The following is a 16,714-nucleotide window of genomic DNA, read 5'->3' on the forward strand; positions in this document are numbered from 1 at the left end:
GGAACTCCAGCACCGATCACATTGTCAGAGGAAGGAGAAGAGGAAGGAAAGAAATGGAGAAATTGAACCGGTAAAGAAGAAGAAATCAAATCAGTGAAAGAATCACCGATTTATTTTCGGTTCCGAGCACCAAATCATCAAACAGAACGAGAATCAAGTGTTTCCGAAGAATCTTGCTCGAAATCTCCGATTAAAACCAGAGGTAACATACTCAAAATTTCTTTTTCTTCCTTTTCTTTCAAAACACATCAACACAGACAAATCAACGTAGATCTTGGAGTTTCTAAACAGTTTCATTCAAAAAAGTAAAAAACCTAAAATTTTCTTCGAAAAACCGTAGAGCTTTTTCTAGATCTACGTTGATTTAAGCCTTGCCTGCAAATTTCAGTGGTGGATTCATACTCAAGATTAGAAGGCGAGTGGATTGAAGTAGTTTTGGTCGAATTCTGGAATTTTTGAACGTCGGAATCTGCAGATCTCGCCGGAGAAGATGAAGATTCCGGCGGACCTTGAAGGTTCCGGCCAAATCTTCATCCTCTCCGGCCGGCTTTCTCAGAAACCGGCGAGGGAGGGAGAAGAGAGAAGTGAGAGCTTCTCTCACTAGAATTAGTGAAGAGAGAGAGAGAGAGAGGGAAGTGAAAAATGAAACTGGACCGGTCCCTCCACATTTTATAAGCAACCGAACCAGACCGGTCCAGCTTTGGTTCACCATCCTTTGATCTTGACCATTAGATCCAGGGTTTGATCCTCTGGATCAATCCTGTGGTTCCTGTGCGGCCGGACCCCTTAGGCTTGGGCTTGGGCCTGTTTTTTTTGGTTTTTTTCTGCGTTTTTACTTTTTTTTCATGATATGCACACCCCTGTTTTCTTGCTATGTGGACCTCCTGTTTGCTTTATTTTTTTCCATAAAATTCCTAAAAAATTTATGTGTTTCTTGATACATTTTTGATATTTTTGTGATATTTTTGCATGTTAAGAAATTGATAAAATGTGTGTGTTAGTTCTTGATTTTTTTTTTCTCTTTTTAAGTTGATTCTTGGGAATTTTTGCCACATTTTTGTTCATAATATTTTGATATATGATATGAGTGATTGATATGCAATTTTGTGATGAATATGCCTCTGATCATGTGTTTGTTTTACTGTTTTAGATGTGATTTTTTAGTTTCTTGTGTTTCAAGTAATGTGTTTTCTTTTACGTTTCGGCTATTGTCGTCATTTTCACCGTTTTATCTCATATTTAATTGCTTACTTTTTCTTACCATTTATGCCTTATTCTACTAATCATTCTATTTCATCCATTTCATAAGCACCTTATCACTTTATCTTCATTTTTTGTAGTTTAGGCATTTTATCTTTCAATTTCTATGTCAAATGGACATGTAATTTTAGGTAGTTTAATTTCCTTTTAATTCCTTACAAGACCATAGCATGTAAACTAGGGGAATGTAAAGGACAATGGACTATTTATAGTGATGTACACCGACACAAGCACCGACACGCACAAACGTTGTATGTTTACCGTTTTAGATGTATGTTTAGGAGACGCGATGCTTAGAAAATGTTCATTTTTCAAAGCAAATTAATTCCATCACTCAAATCTTTCATAATAAACCTTGTGAAGTAGCAATAAACGTCACAAGAAAGGGGGGGTTTGAATTGTGACCCTTTTAAAATTATTCCTGAAAACTTAAATTAGATTTTATCTTCTAGAGAGAAGTCTTGGTAAATATTAGTTGAACAGATAAATAATAACTTGATGTATAAAGGACCAGAACGTTCTGGAAAGAGATAAGTGTAGAATGATAAAACAATAATAAACTTGATTTTAAACTCTTAGTTAAGTATTAAGCAATTGTTTTATCTTGGACCAGAATGTTCTGGAGGCAGTTTATTTTTTATCAAAATAATATAAGTTAAGTTAGGACCAGAGAACTCTGGATTAATATGGTTGAGAATAATTAGGACCAGAATGTTCTGGAGGTGAATATTTAAGCTTTGTGATAATGTGTGTGTTTAGTGTGCACAAGTAAAAGAGAGATAAAGAGAGAAAGAGAGAGAGAGAGAGAGAGAGAGAGAGAGAGAGAGAGAGAGAATAACACAGGAGAGTTATCCTGGTTCACCAAACCCGGCTACTTCCAGTCCCCACACTTCGTGTGAGATTATCCACTATAGTATGCAGTTGGTAGAAACTTCTAACCAACACTATAAGGTCTTGATCACACCAGATCAGTCCGTAACCACTGTATTATCAACCTCAGCAGGCTTCTACAATTCTTTGCTTTCGCACAAGAAAGGTTGGAACTCTTCCTATCTCAAACTATTAAGCCCAATAGACTTGAGATCTAGTTATCTCTTTGTAAGGTGATTTGTTTGGATCGAATGTCTCAAACAAAAGTAAGAAAGATGTTGTTTGGATCTGGCGTCTCAAACAAAAGATGTGTAGGATGTTGTTTGGAACTTTATATGTCAAACAAACTATCCTTGTACAAACTTAGAAATATGTTCTCAATGAGAAAAGATGATTGTCGAGAGATGTTGAAGAGATTGATAGCTTTTGCTTTTGAGAGAGATAAATGCTTTGTATTTCAAACTCTTGCATTTCTCCTTCAATGTCCTCTTCTATTTATAGAGCTGAATCCCTTGGAGAGCAAGCTAATAAAGAGCTGTTGTGCTTCCAATTTGAATTTGAATTTTGGCTCCAAAGAGGCTTGGGGAGAAAGCATGTAAAGAATGTTTCTTCAGTTTCGCCCAGAACATTCTCTCAGTCCCAACCAAAACTTGAACGAAATTGTAGAGCACGTGCTTGCTTAGTTGGTGATGAGCTGTGATCAAGCCTTTGTAACTTGCTGCCCACTTGATGATGTATGCTTAGATCATCTTGATGATGTCATGTAGCTTGGAGATAAATATTGATCCTTTGAATATTCATCTTCCTCAAAATTCCTTAATGGATCGAAAAAGCCACATGAGGGCCCAAAGATGATTTTATTCCTTTTGCTTCCAACACATGTGCAAGAATATAATTTATTTCCTTTGTTTCTTTGTCCTTTAATGCATTTCCAAGAACGTTGATTTCTTTCCTCTTTAAGTGAGACAAAAGAGAATATATTTGCTTTGGTCTTGATCTTAATTATGCATATCTTGACAATTGCCCAAAAAGCTCATATTTGTTCATATTATAAAGATTTTGTTATCCCTTGTGAGTGCCAGAACGTTCTCTTGCTTTTCTAAACATTCTCATGAAACATTTCTCACAAAATTCATTAGTAGATAACAATATAAATTAAATGAAATATGTTTGTTATCTTTAAAACATCAATAAAAGATTTTGCTTTCAATAATCTCCCCCTTTTTGATGATAACAAACATGTAAAGAATTTCATTTGATTCCATTGGTCGAATAAGATTTTTTGGCAATTTTTGAGAAATAAGTTTATCATAAAAACTCCCCCTCAATTTAAGCATCCAATATCTTTTATTAGAAATTGAGATTGATAAACTTTCATGAATTGAAACAGTGTATATGGTAGATTTTATTTTTAGGAATTACTTGTTTCCTTTTAAAATCATGGCAAGATAAAGTCATAATTCACCAATCATGATTTTTTCACAAAGCATAGAATGCATATATATAAAACAGGCAGCAGCATAAGAGTAACATAGTAGCAGCATAGTATTAGTGATCTAGCATATTACAGACCAAAATAAAACAGAGTTTTAAATGCATAAAAGTCATATAGACTGAAAAGCATAAGGTTGCATAAGCAACAACAGCAACAGCAGTCCAAAAAACATTTTTCCAAAACAGCTGATTTTGCTTTTAATTCTTCAATCTTCCCCTTTTCTTTCTCCCCCTTTGTTTCATCAAAAAGGAGAATGAGCCACCAAGCTTGCTAAGGCGTAGGTGAAGAGTCATCAGAGGAGGAAGAAGCAGCAGGCATAGGCATAGTAAAGAGTGGTGGAGGAAAAGGATGCGCAACAGGTGGAGGGACATTATACCTTATGCTTAAAACTTGTGTGAGCCAATCTCTTAAGATTTGATTTTCAATGTTGTTGTAGACTAGATAACTGAGAATGGCTTGCTGTCCTTCAAACAATCTAGGCAAGTCCTTCCTAAGTTTGCTCACATCTTTCTCAAGCTTAGACCTTTTAGGACGCCTTTGATCTTTTGGATCATCGGTTGGTCCTGGTTGAGAAGTGTTTCCACACGCATTAGTGGGCATAGAGGGCAGAGTAGGAGTAGTGGATTGCAAAGTGCTGAAAGAGTGTAATGGCACAGACGTGTTTGGAGCGGAGTTAAAGAATTTGCTCACATAACTGTCATTGAACAAAGCGGAATAACTATCATGTGGAGAAGACACATGAAGATAATTTGACTGAGACACATTTGTGAAAGGCTGAGAAGCTGTGTTTTGAAAACCATGAAGAACCTCAGTTGCCTGGGCAGTAGAAAATGATGAGGATTGATTTTTAAAATTTGCTAAAAGATCTAAATGCTCATCAGCCACAGGAGAAGCTTGCTGAGAACGTTCTGGAATTAAAGGAGAACGTTCTGGTGTGGCTTCTTGAGTTGGAATAAAAGGTGGAGTTTCCTCACAGACAGTTTCCTCATTCATTTTCATGGATGAAAAATCAGAGGGATCAGCTTTCATGTGACTGATGTTCTTAGGAGTGAATTTTGAATTTTCAAAAACAGAGTCTTCATTTTCTAAAACAACTCCTTTTTCTTTAAAAATCCTAGTCAACATCATACCATATGGAAGACAATATTTTTTGTTGTCTTTTGCAGCAGCAGCCATCATGTGATGAATGATCACATAAGGAAGACAAAGTTGTTTTTCAAAAAACATATGATAAATGATCATAAGGTCGTTTTTTGTGACATGACCATGATTACCACTTCTAGGGATTAAACTGTGTTGACTAAGCAGATTGAACATTTTAGGAACCTTTTGAAGATTAGATGAAATGAGACCAGTGGTACTAGGTAAAAACACATCTTGGTAAACCTTTTCTAGATTGACCCCTAGTTTTTCATCCCAAGAGTCACCATAGACACAGTTTCCAGAAACAGGGATATTAAACAATTTTCCTATGTCTTTAGGGGTAAGAGAGATCTCAACCCCTTTTACAGTGGACCTGATTAGACTCTTTTCAGGGAAAGTTTCAGACATAAAATAAAATGCTTGAACAACCTCAGGATAATACCTTTCTCGCATTTGAAGGAAGGAGGTCCAACCAAGAAGATCAGTGATAGCTTTCAAAAAGATTTCTTCTTTGTCAAAAGCTTCAAAATCCACAAATCTTCCATTTGCAATGGGTCTGGTGATCCACTTGTCATGAAAATCTTCTTCAAATTCTGGCTCAATCAGAGGAAATTTTTTTGATGTGTTAATAGAGAGATTGTTTGTTTTCTTTCTCTTGGGTTTAGGAGCTTCTTGAGGCGCCTTTGTAGGAGCTGAAACAGCCTTTCCTTTCCCTTTATCCTTCTTTGGAGGAGGCGGTTTGGGAGTAGCTTTAGGAGTAGGAATTTTCTTGGATTCTTCCCTAATGCTTGAAGCCACAGTTTGCGGCTTTTCAGGAGATTTTGGAGGAGAAGGATCCTCGTGGGAGACATCAACAGAAGATTCTGTTGGAACAGCTTCTCTGTGGTTTGTTTCATCTTCAGAATCAGGAATTTCATGTACTGTAGTATCTACACTTTGAGTTTTTCTCATTCCTATTCCAGCCCTAATTCTGTTTGATCTACGAACACCAATTGATTGAGAAGATTTTGTCTTCTTTGGTTTTGATTGAGAGAAAGTTTTGAGATGAGGAGCGGTTTGAGTGATGATTGGTGGAGAAGCTTGAAACAAGGGTTTACTAATCATGTCTAGAGGCATGATGTTTAGTGGTGGTTCATCTTCTGGAGTGTTTGGTTGGTGTTGAGTTAGAAGAGGAGACAGAGATGAATCTGATGGCGGCGGTGAGAGTGGTGGCGAGTTTGGAGATGGTGGTGTTTTGTTTAGGTCTGGTGGAGAAGGTGGTGGAGGAGGAGAAGGTGACCATGGTGAAGGCGGTGGCGATGGTGTTCTCGCTCTTTTGGCTTTTCCTTTGGTTCTGGCCATGGTGTGGATCTGAGATTTTTTGGAGAAGATGAAGAGTTTCTTTTATAGAGAGAAGAGGGAAGAGAAGGTTTTTCTTCTTTTCTTGAAGAAGTAGGGAGTGAGATGCGTAGGAGAAGAGAGAGAAGGGCAAAACAGCTTTTACTTGATTGATGGTGGTTTTAAAAAAAAAAACTAGTTTCTATAAAGTAAAATGATGTGCATTAAATGTGATGAAAATGGCATCTTTTGATTTTGAAAATCTTTACCATTTTTGTTCAGACACAAACATATATTTGAAAAACAAATATGATAAATTGATTTCACTTTTCTTCTAAAAAAGAAGACGTGAAGGCCAAGGGAGAGAGAGAGAACGTTCTGGGCCAAATCATTTAGGTTTTTTAATAATATGTAATTTTTCTTTGATAAAATTAAACCGACCTTCAACCAAAGGTTTTGTGAAAATATCGGCCAATTGATTTTCAGTGTCAACAAAAATTAATTCTATTTCCTTTTTGTTAACATGATCTCTAATAAAATGATGTTTTATTTCAATGTGTTTTGATCTTGAATGCTGAATAGGATTTTTAGATAAATTTATTGCACTCGTATTGTCACAAAATATGGGAATGTTTTCATACCTGATTGAGAAATCTTCTAACTGATTTCTTATCCATAATACCTGAGAGCAACAATTTGCTGCTGACACGTATTCAGCTTCAGTAGTTGATAAAGCAATAGTGTTTTGCTTTCTACATGACCAGCTGATTAGTGCTTTCCCGAGAAACTGACATGTGCCACTTGTGCTCTTTCTTTCTATCTTGTCTCCAGCATAGTCAGCATCGCAATAAGCTGTTAAATCAAAACAAGACCCTTTGCTATACCAAAGGCCAAGATCAGTAGTACCTACTAGATATCTGAAAATTCTTTTGACTGCAGTTAAATGCGATTCTCTTGGAGAAGCTTGAAAGCGTGCACATAAACCTACTGCAAAGACAATATCTGGCAACTGGAGCAAATGTTTCATCATAGTCAATACCTTCTTGTTGATTGTAGCCTTGTGCTACTAATCTAGCTTTATTTCTGACAACTCTTCCTTCTTCATTTAATTTGTTTCTGAAGACCCACCTTGTACCTATTATAGAATGGTTTTGAGGTTTTAAGACAAGATTCCATACCTGATTTCTCTCAAATTGAGAGAGTTCTTCTTCCATGGCTTTTACCCATGATTCTCCACACATAGCTTCATTTATATTTTTTGGTTCAATATGTGAGATCATAGCCATGTTGTTGTCATTGTCTTTGAATGATAATCTTGTCCTGATTCCATCAAATGTACTTCCAATGATTTGTTTTGGAGGATGATCACCAACAATCTTCCAACTTTTTGGAGGAGTTTGAGATGAAGATGCTTGATCTATATTGCTTATAATTTCTTGAATTTTCATAGGTTCCTCATCATCTTCTTTGTTAGTAACTAAATCATCAAACTCTTCAAAAACAACATGCATGCTTATTTCCATGGTTTGATTTTTTAAGTTATAGATTCTATAACCTTTGGAATTTGTTGCATATCCTAAAAAGATTCCTTTATCTGATTTTGAATCAAATTTACCTAGGTTTTCTTTATCATTTAAAATATAACAAAAACATCCAAAAATGTGAAAATAAGAAATGTTTGGTTTTCTGTTTTTCCAGAGTTCATAAGGGGTTTTGTTGAGAATTTTTCTAATTGAAACTCGATTTATAATATAGCAAGAAGTGTTAATAGCTTCAGCCCAAAAATATTTTTCAACATTTGATTCATTAATCATTGTTCTTGCCATTTCTTGTAAAGTTCGATTTTTTCTTTCAACAACTCCATTTTGTTGAGGAGTTCTAGCACATGAAAAGTTGTGTGAAATTCCTTTTTCATCAAAAAATGTTTTGAATAATAAATTTTCAAATTCACCTCCATGATCACTTCTTACGGAGATAATGTTTGATTCTTTTTCATTTTGAACAAGTTTGCAAAAAAATTTAAAAGCTTCAAAAGCTTCATCTTTGTGTTTTAAAAACAAAACCCATGTGTATCTGGAAAAGTCATCGACTATTACAAAACCATATTGTTTTCCAGCAAGACTTGCAGTCCTAACAGGTCCAAATAAATCTATGTGAAGAAGCTCAAGAGGTTTTTTAGTAGAAACAATGTTATTTGATTTAAAACTACTTTTAACTTGTTTTCCTCGAACACATGCTTCACATATTTTATCTTTATCAAAATTAATTTTTGGAAGACCTCTTACTAAGTCTAGTTGTGAAATTTTTGAAATAGTTTTCATGCTAACATGTCCAGCTCGTTTATGCCAAATCCATTTATCTTTGTCAATGGACATAAAGCAAGTTTCAGCTGGAATGTCATCTAAGAATAAACCATAAAGATTTTCTTTCTAGAGCCAGTGAAGAAATTTTTTCCAGTAGAGACTTGTTTGACTTCACATATGTTGGGTTTAAAGATTACTTCAAAACCACTGTCGCATAATTGACTTATGCTTAGTAGGTTATGTTTTAATCCTTCAACATATTGAACATCTTCTGTTTTAGCAGAGTCATTTTTACCAATAATACCTTTACGTTTGATTTGACCTTTGTCGTTGTTACCAAAGGTTACTGCTCCTCCTTCCTTTTTTACAAGGGAGATAAAGCAGTGTTTGTCACCTGTCATGTGTCTAGAGCAGCCACTGTCTAAGTACCATGGCTTTTTCCTTGCATTTTGTGATGAGTCCTCTTCATTGTCTGAGTTTGCCATTAGACATATGTTTGCTTCCTCATCTTCTTCAGCTTGTGGTTCATCAAGATTGTCCCACGTCATTAATGCAGTTCTTTTGTAAGGAGTCTTCTTTTTGTTTTGTGGGCATTCATTTTTGTAGTGACCTTGCTTGTTGTATCCATAGCAGGTTACTTGGCTTTTATCAACTTCCTTTTTCGAGTTGTCTCTTTTGTTTGGGAAGTATCTTTTTATTTGTTCTCTTCTTTTGATCATTCTTTGAATTTTCTTTGTGATGAGTGCTAGTTCAGTTTCTGTCTCTTCTTGAACAATTTGTTCTTCTTCTGTTTCTTCGGTTTGTGCAAGTGTTTCTTCTGTATTATCTTGAGTGGTTTGGGATGCTTTGAGAGCAATCATTTTTCCCTTTTTCACCGGTTTATCTTCTTGGAGTAGAATTTCATGAGCGCTAAGCGTTCCAATGAGATCCTCTAAAGCCAAGGAATTTAGATCTTTGGCTTGAGTGATTGCTGTAACCATGGGTCTCCATGTGTTTGGGAGACATCTTAAAATTTTTCTAATTCTGTCATGAGGGGAGTATATTTTTCCCAATAACCTTAACTCATTCACTACTGAAGTGAATCGTGAATATATTTCATCAATGTTTTCTTCATCACTCATTTCGAAAATTTCAAATTTTCGTACGCCAATATCTATCCTTGTTTCTTTAACATGGCTGGTTCCTTCATGATGAATTTTTAACGTATCCCAAATTTCTTTTGCCGTAGTGCATTCATAAATTCTTTCACTTTCTTCCATGGTTAGTGAACATTGTAAAAAGAGTTGAGCTTTAGAGTTTAAGAGTACCATCTTTTTATCTGCATCAGTCCATGATGCCTCAGGTTTGATAGTCACTATTGTTGTGGTTGCGTTAGTGGTTTCTGGTACAAAGTTACCTTCAGTGATAAATTTCCACATATCTACATCTTGAGACTTTAGGAATAATTCCATCTTTCCTTTCCAGAAGTAATAATTCTTTCCATTGAACAATGGTGGTTTTGTGCATGAAAGACCTTCTGGTATGTAAGACATTACTTCTTCCTGAATCTTTTCCTCTAGCACGTGTTAAATGCTTTTACTTCTTTAGAGACCGTGCTCTGATACCAATTGAAGTAGCAATAAACATCACAAGAAAGGGGGGGGGGGGGGGGGGGGGGGGGGTTTGAATTGTGACCCTTTTAAAATTATTCCTGAAAACTTAAATTAGATTTTATGTACTCAAGAGAAGTCTTGGTAAATATTAGTTGAACAGATAAATAATAACTTGATGTATAAAGGACCAGAACGTTCTGGAAAGAGATAAGTGTAGAATGATAAAACAATAATAAACTTGATTTTAAACTCTTAGTTAAGTATTAAGCAATTGTTTTATCTTGGACCAGAATGTTCTGGAGGCAGTTTATTTTATCAAAATAATATAAGTTAAGTTAGGACCAGAGAACTCTGGATTAATATGGTTGAGATTAATTAGGACCAGAATGTTCTGGAGGTGAATATTTAAGCTTTGTGATAATGTGTGTGTTTAGTGTGCACAAGTAAAAGAGAGATAAAGAGAGAAAGAGAGAGAGAGAGAGAGAGAGAGAGAGAGAGAGAGAATAACACAGGAGAGTTATCCTGGTTCACCAAACCCGGCTACTTCCAGTCCCCACACTTCGTGTGAGATTATCCACTATAGTATGCAGTTGGTAGAAACTTCTAACCAACACTATAAGGTCTTGATCACACCAGATCAGTCCGTAACCACTGTATTATCAACCTCAGCAGGCTTCTACAATTCTTTGCTTTCGCACCAGAAAGGTTGGAACTCTTCCTATCTCAAACTATTAAGCCCAATAGACTTGAGATCTAGTTATCTCTTTGTAAGGTGATTTGTTTGGATCGAATGTCTCAAACAAAAGTAAGAAAGATGTTGTTTGGATCTGGCGTCTCAAACAAAAGATGTGTAGGATGTTGTTTGGAACTTTATATGTCAAACAAACTATCCTTGTACAAACTTAGAAATATGTTCTCAATGAGAAAAGATGATTGTCGAGAGATGTTGAAGAGATTGATAGCTTTTGCTTTTGAGAGAGATAAATGCTTTGTATTTCAAACTCTTGCATTTCTCCTTCAATGTCCTCTTCTATTTATAGAGCTGAATCCCTTAGAGAGCAAGCTAATAAGGAGCTGTTGTGCTTCCAATTTGAATTTGAATTTTGGCTCCAAAGAGGCTTGGGGAGAAAGCATGTAGAGAATGTTTCTTCAGTTTCGCCCAGAACATTCTCTCAGTCCCAACCAAAACTTGAACGAAATTGTAGAGCACGTGTTTGTTTAGTTGGTGATGAGCTGTGATCAAGCCTTTGTAACTTGCTGCCCACTTGATGATGTTTGCTTAGATCATCTTGATGATGTCATGTAGCTTGGAGATAAATATTGATCCTTTGAATATTCCTTTTCCTCAAAATTCCTTAATGGATCGAAAAAGCCACATGAGGGCCCAAAGATGATTTTATTCCTTTTGCTTCCAACACATGTGCAAGAATATAATTTATTTCCTTTGTTTCTTTGTCCTTTAATGCATTTCCAAGAACCTTGATTTCTTTCCTCTTTAAGTGAGACAAAAGAGAATATATTTGCTTTGGTCTTGATCTTAATTATGCATATCTTGACAATTGCCCAAAAAGCTCATATTTGTTCATATTATAAAGATTTTGTTATCGCTTGTGAGTGCCAGAACGTTCTCTTGCTTTTACTAAACATTCTCATGAAACATTTCTCACAAAATTCATTAGTAGATAACAATATAAATTAAATGAAATATGTTTGTTATCTTTAAAACATCAATAAAAGATTTTGCTTTCAACACCTTGGAGTCAAAACTCCATTGTATTTTCCTTTATTTTCTTAATCAAATTCAAATGAATCTTAATTTCTACGTAGACATTTTTTTCGTTAATAATTGAACCAAAAATTCACTATCTTTTCCTCTCATGCCTTTACGACCTCTTTCTCTTCTTCAAAACCATTTTCAAAAACTAAAATCAATTGAAACACACCAAAAATACTTTTGGAAGAGAACTACATGGAATTTTGATCCCTTAAAAGGGTATGTAGGCAAGAGGTCAAAACCTCTCCAAGTCCAATAAAATGAAATCTCATACACTTTCTTTCCAAATCCTTAACCTAAATAAACTCTCTTTTTCAATAAATAAGCATAAAAGTAAAGCGTAGACATAAAGCTAGGAAAGCGGTTCCTATAGAATACTATAGTCGTTACAGGTGCTTTACACCTTCCCGTAACGAAAACGACCCCCGAACTTAGAGTTTCTAAGGGTTTTCTCAATTTTACCCTTCCCAAGAAAAAATAGAGAATATCAAAGATTGAAAGGTTCAAGCCTAATTAATGACTTGATACCCCAAAATCGAGATAACAGTATCAGAGCACCTAAAAGGACACAGTGAGGGATAACCACTCACGATAGCAACTCCAGCTACTTAAGCTTGATCACCTGTAAGTTACTCATACGAAGAGCAACATTTCCAAGCAGAAGGGGTGAGATTTCACAAAACAATAATATTAAGCATATAATTCAACAATTATATTTAACAACATAAAACATCTTATTATTCAACATTGATAATAATATATCATAAATCACTTCATTCTTAATAATCACAACTTAATCATTTTATCATCATCGACTCAACACATCTTAAACAGCTTCACAGATTATAATTAACATCCTCATTAAGTCTTAATACTACCCAAAGGTTCAATTCTCAACAACTCGTGCAACAAAGGTCGCAAAACCTAACAAGTCACTCTATTTCTGGGTGACTCGCCGTGGCGAGTTCAGGTCAGAATCCCACAAGTTTCATTCTACAATCTATCCAGGTTCAATCTCATCCTACATTCTTTCCTAATCATTATTAGACATGTTCAGGCACTCAAAAGCATCTAAGGTTTAACTCAAAAGTCAAAATCATGAAATCTTGCATGCTCTCTGGTCAAGCTCGCTAGGCGAGTTCATCTGCTCGCTATGGCGAGCTACGACGTGCAACTCGCGAGGCGGGCGGGGAAAGGTTGCTCGCGAGGCAAGCGATGAAGTTCATCACTTGCCGTGGCGAAGATCATAGCTCGGGAGGCGAGCGATGAATGTCGCTATGGGCAGAAGTGCAGCTTTTCCTAAAAATCATCAATTCTCATGGTTTTAAGCCTAACTTCGATTCCATAATTCATCATAATCACTATCTAAGGTCTAGGAACAATTTCTACATCAATCTAACAATTTTTCACTGTTTAATCATCAATTCTACCAATTTGACCTAATTTCCAATTCCTCTTAAATTCATCCTAATTCATGTTAAATGTAACCGTTGATTCACAGACTTAATAGAATTGCAGAGTTAGTCTCACCCTTACCTTATAGATGAAAATCGCAGCCTCTAGGTCTTCTTCCTCTCCTCTTGGCTTTTTCTCCCTTTTCTCCAAAATTGATCGTACGTACAATATTTTTTCTAAACTAGGTTTTCCTATTTATATCTCCTCCAATTATCTTATCTTATTTCTCTTACTCCCCCAAAACTCTCTAAAATCTCAAAACAACCCCTAAACTCAATATTTATTTTATTTTCAAATCTTATTTTATTAAACAATAAAATAAGTCACAACTCCTCATAAAATCATATAAAACCACCTCAATCATATAAATCGTATAAATGACACATATATTATATAAATATAATATAAACTCATCTAAATAACTTCTAGACTCAATTAAATAATTCGAAACGGGCGTTACACCAAACAATCATGACCATTAGATCTCTATCATTAGGCACAATTAACATATCAGCCATTTGATCATATCTTAATGCTGGCTTACACACATCACAACCATCAATTCAAATTTGAATTTTCCCCATTGGAACTCTAATTGTTCACCGATGCTAAAAATCAGTGTGATATTTTTACTATTCCAATGCACATACATTCTCATGACTTCTATCTCTCTCTCTCTCTTTCTCTCTCTCTCTCAATCAACCAAAACCTTCATCACTAATTCTTTCTCTGCATTCCTTCTCTTAATTCCGATCTCACGTCCCTCTCCTTCGTGTACTCATTCATGATGGTGAGGCTTTGATTTACGAAATTTCTTCTTCCAATTAATTATTCAAAGCAGATCTCAAATCCTTCTTGAGAAGGAAAAACAATACACCTGCAACTGTAGTCAATTGAAAACAGGTTCCTTTAAATTTTTTGCTCACCCTTTCATCTTTTTCACTCTATTCTCACGCCTTCCTAATATCAATAATTGATTTACCCTTTTTTTTTGAAGAGGCATAATCGATTTACACTTATTGGCGATCTATTCTCACCGTAGTCAATTATTTCGAAGTTTATGTTTGTTGGAATTTTGTTTTCAATCGATTAACATTTGTGGTTCTTTGTTTTTGTTTTTCAATTTTTACCAGCGGTGCTAAAAGTCTGGTGATGGTGTCGATGTTGCGGTGGTTGGAGCTGTTGTGCACCTATGATATTATCTCCCATGAAAGTTTCTAATAAGTCGCAGTCATATGGTTTCATCTATTTATTAATATCGTGTATATTTTCTATTGAAGCTTATTTAGAGTTTGCTTGGTGAGTTTATTGAAACCACAATGAGTCGCCGTGATTTAAAAAAAGGTGTAGCTTTTACGGTGACTTTGTCAAAGCTTATTTTCTATTGTTGTTGTTCTTTTCATGTTCTTTTCTACATAATACACTTCTGTTATGTTTGCAATTTATACTTCAGTATAGATAGTCAAAGAAAATGGTTGTAAATTTCACAACATTGTTAATTTGTCCCTAATGTGACTTATATTGACGTGGTGAGCTAAGGTTCTCTTATTCATATTTTTCTCTTCAGATTTATCTTTATTGAAATTGTTCACACCAACTATAGAAACCCATTCATGAATTGCTACTATGAAAATAAGCCAATTTTAATTTTTAAGCATTTTATGTGTTTTTGTATGTGACCAAATATAGATGTAAAACCATCTCTTGGTTTTCCTTTTTAAGCATTTTATTGCTACTGTGGAATTATTTTAATCACACCAAGTGTAGTTGTAAAATCATCTATTGAGTTATTGATATCACTTTTATGTCCTCTTTCTTGAATCATTTCTGTGCATTGGAAGTTTACAAGCATTTAATTTCGGATGGGCATTGTTAGATCTTGAATCGTTTGTGAGGGAGCTTTTAAGGAAAAATAAAATTGTTATTTGCAACGGCATAAATCTGTATTGCAAAGTAGCATCAGCCATCCCGGTGACTCTAATCATATTCCCAGATAATTTGCGACAGGGAGTATTCTCTCAGTCATTTGCAACGGTTTTTTTCTTCAGAAATTTGTGACGGATTTTGTTTACGTCGGTAATTTGTGACGGATTTTGTTTACGTCGGTAATTTGTGACGGAAAGCTGGGTTAAATATATCCAATTATGAGCTTTAGCGACGAATTTTTTATGTTTGCGACCATATGTGGACCGCCGCAATGAGTAACAGAGATGATTATCCCTTGCTTTTAGTTTTCCGACCCCCATTTTTACGACGGCTTTTTTCACCGTCGCATAACCCGTCAGAAAATCGTTTGCTATGGGTTTTAGCCTATTTTGCGGTATTTGGCCGTTGCTAAGTCCAAGTTTTCTGGTAGTGTTTTGAGGTATGAAAATGAATTTTGAGCCGATTAAAGAAATGTTGTTAGGGGTAACCAGAAGCCTACTTAAGAAATCGTGGTCTCAAGAAATACAAATGACATATTAATCTGACCTAAGTAAATATTTACTTAAGTCATCTAAGTTTTAGCCGGTCGAACAAATATGTTTTACCTTACATATATACAAACTATACATCTCATACAATTAGTTGTTTCTTATGTCAACTAGAATTCATAAGATATACTATAAAATGAATAAACAATCAATTCAGTCATAAATTATCAACATCTCTTATCAATTTAGTCCTAAAACTATGAAAAAAGACATCAATTAAATACATTAACTATAATGACAAATAACCAATTTTGTTGTGTTATGGACTAAATAGTTGGATGATAGCTTAGGGACTACTTTGGCGATAGAGTATTAGTTTAGGAACTAAATTTCATGTTTATTTATCCTAAAATTATTTTGTATGTCGTCTAGAATTCAAAACAAATAGATCTAATCAAAATAAAACCATAGAACTAAAGCATGTGATTTAGCTCAAATGGCCATAGAACTAAAGCATGTGATTTAGCTCAAATGGCCAATGAGCTCAGATGAGAATAATTCTTGGTCCAACTTTACTTATCTCCTGATAGAACTTCATACTACTAAAGCCCTTTTCCTATATAAGTTAGAGGGTTAATACAAACAAAAAATAAACCATATATAAAACTATATATAAAATAAGAAAATCAATGGTTGTTATTTTAACAAACGCATGATTTATTATGATGTACCTAAAATATATACTTTTGATTTATTAATTAATGGTTGATAATACTCAGCTTACACTCTAAAATGAATCGCTCAATATTGGGGAACCAGGTCCAATCCAATTAAAACATAGCCAATACACTAGCACGGAAAGAGGTTACACTAAAATGCAAATAGGTAAAACATATATGATAAGAGAACTTCAACAAAAAAAAAGACTTAAATTTGGGAAAACATTAAGTTGAATCTACACCTGCTCCAAAAATCAAGTCCTACAACTAAGTCCATTCCAAATTACATAAGAGTAGTGTTAAACCTGAACCATTTGTCATTGCATACAAAATCATCAATCAATAGCATTTTCTACACCTGCTTCAACGAGT

General features: G+C 34.9%; 1 long non-coding RNA gene across 1 annotated transcript; it reads left to right on the forward strand.

The window, feature by feature from the left end:
- The first annotated feature begins 13,799 nt into the window (after positions 1 to 13,799).
- LOC112418091 (uncharacterized) lies at positions 13,800 to 15,005 on the forward strand. Its single transcript, XR_003008375.2, has 2 exons — positions 13,800 to 14,112; positions 14,343 to 15,005. It is a non-coding gene; the product is annotated as an uncharacterized lncRNA (long non-coding RNA).
- Positions 15,006 to 16,714: the final 1,709 nt, after the last annotated feature.

This window comes from Medicago truncatula, chromosome 2 (assembly GCF_003473485.1).
Source record: "Medicago truncatula cultivar Jemalong A17 chromosome 2, MtrunA17r5.0-ANR, whole genome shotgun sequence".
In the NCBI taxonomy this organism is placed as follows: Eukaryota; Viridiplantae; Streptophyta; class Magnoliopsida; order Fabales; family Fabaceae; genus Medicago; species Medicago truncatula.